Consider the following 5,283-nt stretch of genomic DNA (forward strand, 5'->3'; position numbering starts at 1 on the left):
CTGTGTGTGTCCTACTAATGTATCATCCTACTATTATTATCCACTTTGAAGGAAGCGAGCACATTCAAAAGTTTATTACTAGGATGGGACCTGATGTTTTGTCGGAGCAACTCTTGAAAAAATTACAAAAAACTGGCATACATATTAACATTTGTAGGTGCCTGCATGTGTGCATGCATACTGTATGTGAATGCATGCGTGCACACAGGCATGTTCACGTGCCTACATGGTTGTGCAAGTTTCATTGTGAGCACTCTCCCTTTTTCACCTTTCACCTTTACTCTCAGCATTCTGCACACTTGCCAGTATCAACACAGTGGCTGCCAATCAGGATCCACAGCAATCATAATACCATTTCCTGTAAAGTCTACCATCTGCTAAGATGATATTGATATGAAACCCAATCTTCTCATACCTGTGAAGGTGCTCACTGCAGCGCTCTGCTAGTTTTACAGTGGCCAGTGTGACATAAAACAGCTTGACTGACAATTACTTCTCGCTATAAAGACGGAGAATATACAGAAACATGTGGTTTTCACATTAGCATCAGGCATATGTTTGAGTGTGTGTGTTTATGTGTGTCTGTGTGTGTGTACATGTGTATGCGACAGGGGAAAGTGGTGATTAGATTGCTACTTGTAGTATTGCACCCTAAATTGGCAGACTATATCTTCAGCCATTGCTGGGCATCGAATAAATATGATGCCATTCATTCATTTTCACCACTTTTACACTGAGTGTAACTTGAGCTTTTGAGCTGATGTCAACTGCAGTAATTGAGGGCGTTTTAAAAAGCATGACCGGCGTGCGGGCATGCAGAGCGTACTGAGCGTGTTGAGAGAGTAGCGCTATTTGCAGAGAGAGAGAGAAAATTGCCTGACAACTGTACGCTGTGTGTGAGTAATGTTGCCGTGAGGAAGTACGCCCATACAAATACGCTCTGTCTTTAAGCTGTCACTCAGTCATTCATCACCCTGCGTATTTATTCCCCGGCATTAGAAATGCTTATCTCTTAGTGGCCGTGTTTATTTTCCTCTAGAGCTGTCACATGAGGGCTTTTAGCCCCCGTCTCTGTGTGCATACAGGGTGATCTACACTTCTACTTAGGTGGAGGATTTCCATCATTAGCCTGCACTGGTCCTCTGTCTCAACGAAACTCAGCTTTCAACATCTGTCTTCTTCTCTGATTTCAGATTGTATAAATGAGAGACGTGTAAAAAGGCTCCTTTTGTACTGTATTTGACTTGCATTTTTTGGGCAAACCTGACAATCCCAAAAGTAAACAGCCTATGTAGAACAATAGCACAAACTCAGAAAATGAATTTGAGATAACTCCTGTACATTTTGTCCAAGGGACCTTGAGACTTTCCACAGGTTTCCTTGCACATCCTGCCAAGATACTATCAAACCACTGAAGATATGCAGTATATTGCTTTGCTCCAAACATTGTATCTTTACTGTAATACTTTGGCTCTTGTTGCTCTCCACTTAAGATGACAGTAATTGAAAACATGCTGCTCCAAAAAAAAAAAAAAAAAAAAAAAGCATGGTTCTGCTATATTCTGGTCCTCTTCATTTTCCATCTCAGCAGTGATTTGTGCTCCTATATGTTTTTAACCAGCACACGTCTGGAAAGTTCTGGAGAAGTTATGGGGGAACATTTTCCACCGGTGCAGATTATGAATGGTATTGAATCAGTTATTGTCTGTTGGATCTGGTGAAAGAATAGATTTTTAATACCCCACCGTGATGTCATTCGGACCAATGCTTTAAGCATTGAAAATCCATTATTGTAAAAACGAAGGACTTAAATATATGCGACGTGTTTTCACTTATATGATTTGACAAGTTAGAGAAAGAGAGAGGGAGGAACAGTAAAACTTTGGCACGGAGGGTTCCTGAGCACATGGCAAATAGATTTCAGAGTACAGTAATAAAGGGGAGGTGTGTGTGTGTGTGTGTGTGTGTGTGTCTGTGGAGAGAGAGGATTGTAATTGGACCCCTTCTGAGTGCAGTTCTGCTAAAATATCAGGTTTCATCTACTGGTGAACTTTTGAGTTTGTTGTAGTAGACATAATCATACGACGACACACACACACACACACACACACACCCATAGTGGATGTGCTGACAGTACTGTCTGTGCTCAGTTAAGCGTTATACAATAAAATCCTGGCAGACATCAGTCACTTGTTAAACCTGCCATCCTTCCTGCTCTCCACTCCCCACCCTGCTGCCCCTCTGCCTCCCCATGACACCCATTCATGTTACATTTTAGGCATTTAGCTGAAACTCTTATCCAGAGCGACTTACAATTTGTGCAGCAGTAGAATTTCACCTCATTAGTTAATTCTCAATATCAAAACGTACACCTATTTAACAATACATGCCAAAAAATAATGGCAATTTTTACTTTCTTGTGTTTTTATATCAAAATCACATTACTTTTACTTCCTGGAAAGCTGTATTTTTAGTGGTTACTTCATGGTGTACCACTAGGTGCACATTGAAAATTACAACCAATAATACCATCACAGATATTTGAACATATTTGAGTCCTTATTGTAATGAGATTCAAACAACTTCCATAAAGGAATTGAGTTTATACTTGATTTTGCATGTCCAAATTCCAAGGTTTTAGTCTCGGCGTGAATGGAAAAATTCAAGTTATTCCAGAGAAGGGAGACACTACGCAGCATCAGGATCCGTCTGAAAGTGCAAAAAATGTTAGCAAGCTTTCATAAAACTCAGCTGCAGCAATAAGACTTTAACAGGCGCAGTGGGCCTGGAACAAATACCATTGTAGAGGACATATTTGTTTTCTTTCCTGTTGTAAAACATTTTTGGAACATAATCTTATGCGGTGGAAAAAGTAGACTATCCACTTCATATATAGAATAACAAGCATCTGGCAGTTTGTCTGTGTGCTCTCCAGCTAGCTGTGTTCTGCCAGACCACAAGAGATGATGGACAGCGGAGGAAAGGGTCACCACTTGGAAATGAAGAGTTCCCTTCCAAAGTGTTATATATCCATTTTGGACGATCATCATTCAATATCTTTAAAATAGAGAGAATCCAGTGTCTAAAATTGTTAGGATTTTGTCGACTCAAGTTTCCTACCATGCAAAAAGTTTCAGAAATTGCTTTAACTTTTTGCTATGATTTTACAATAGTTGCTGTCACAAACTGCATTTCAAATGGTGGCTCTAATCTAATTTTGGCATGAAACTCTTCAAAAAAAGAAAAAGAAAAAAAAAGACACCATCATTTTTGTCCTATGACAGACATCATGGAAGATGTATGCACGGTTCACATGAGGTAGCTGGACGTCGTTTTGATAAATGTGGGAAAAGGGGAAGTGGCTGGGCTCTGTTTTATCTTATCTGTGTACCGTCCAAGCCACCGACTGTGCTATGTCCTGGGAGTGACAAGAACAGTTGTGTGTGTGGTAGCTGGCAGCGCTCTCAGGCCCGACTCTCAGTGCGAAACAGGGAGTCTGAGAGACAGCACAGAGGTCTTAGCTAATTCTCCCCAGGATGTTCCACTGCGCTACGTGTTGATGTGTACAAAACTGGCCGGAGAGAGAAAAAAATGCTGTAGCGTAATTTAATTTTGCTCATAAGATCATATTTGGCCAGAGAGCAAACCAGAGACATTTAATGACTAGAGGCCAGAGGCATTTAATGAAATAATTATGGTGATGTATGGGTCAACTTGGCTGCACTGACCCTCGAGCATTTGAGGAGTTATATTCCAAAATGAAATATCCATCATTAAAAAGGTGAAACCTCATCTTACCAAATGGTTGACAGCACACAATTAAAACAAATAATGGTACTTTTTAAAGGATAGTTGGAATGCACTTAAATCTTTGGTTGACAAAACACTTTTACAGATCCTCTATATTTTAGAAATATTGAGTGATGACTTTCCCAAAAGGCCTTTTTTCCCCGAAAATAAATACATAGCATTTTGGAAGTGTACTCTGCATTTTCTATTGCTGGGAAGGCAGCATTCCAACTCTGGCCGAACCCCTTCAATTTCGGACTCTAGACTGAACCAACTGATTGATTGACTCATGGACTCTTGCCAGCGTGTCCTCATGTGAACCCTCTGACTCAGATAGGCCTCCGCTGTGGCGGGAGATACGCTGTGCTCTCTCCAAAACCGCAGCAGGTGGCCTGTGTTTGGGTCATAAGCTAGCCTGGTATCAAGTTACCTCTCATACACATGCTATCAATTAGTATAGATCTGCAATGTGGTGGAGCCGACTGCTCATCATTTTTCTCTCCCTTCTGCTCCGTCCTGTCTTCTCTCTTCCATGACAAGTGAAACCCAAAGACATGTGAACAGAGAGCAACAGTAGTAAACAACAGAATGGACCTGCAAAAATGTAGTTTACATGTCAACAACTTTTATAATCAATTAGCTATCGCAGTTTGCGATGTAGACCTGTGAGTGGGTGGCCTAGTGGTTGGAGCGGTTGCGTCATAAATCTCCTAGCAACCATGGTTGGCACATGGAGGTCCATTGGTGAATTAGCTGTGCATAAATAATGTCTAAATACATAACAACCAGGCCTGAAAAAGAGAGATACTGGAAAAAAAAAATTGTGGTGTGGGTGTATTCAGAAAAGTGAATAGTCTGAGGTAGATGTTTCCAAATTTAGGTTATTGTGACAAAGTAAACTGTCTTGTCTTTAGCCATTTCCCCAATTGGTCCTATAGTCATTAGTTCAAAGCACTACAAGATGTAGCTTGACAAGCATCAGCTCAGTTAAACTAAACAAACAGTTGTTTTTTTTGCTTTGTCAGCTACCTAACTAGCCAGCAGGCTAATTTAGCAAAGCAATACCATAAACTACTACACTAACTTCTACTACAGGTGTTTGCTAGTGGTTAACTAGCTAACAAGCTGAGATTATCTAAACACAACATTGACAAGATGTGTATCAGTGGCGAAATGATCAGTCTCCAGTCAAAACCGGCACAGAAAGTCGAAGGCACTCGTTAGATCGCAAACCTCCACCAACGCTAAACAAATATCCAACTTGCTAAGCTGCAGGCTCCATAGCGGTTTATGTTTCTTCCGTATGTCTTCTGGGTTTGATTTGACAAGATAGCACCTGAATGCAATGCTGTTTAGCAGCCAACTTGGAAGTCCCAGATGTGGGACTTTCCCACCACCGACAAGCATAAAGGCTACAAAACAAAAAATGTTTAATGACAGCAATCTCAGATCCAGATCACTACCAAAATCGAACTAATCCTTGGGCCGAGGGTT

The sequence above is a fragment of the Centroberyx gerrardi genome, chromosome 24 (assembly GCF_048128805.1).
Source record: "Centroberyx gerrardi isolate f3 chromosome 24, fCenGer3.hap1.cur.20231027, whole genome shotgun sequence".
Classification (NCBI taxonomy): Eukaryota; Metazoa; Chordata; class Actinopteri; order Beryciformes; family Berycidae; genus Centroberyx; species Centroberyx gerrardi.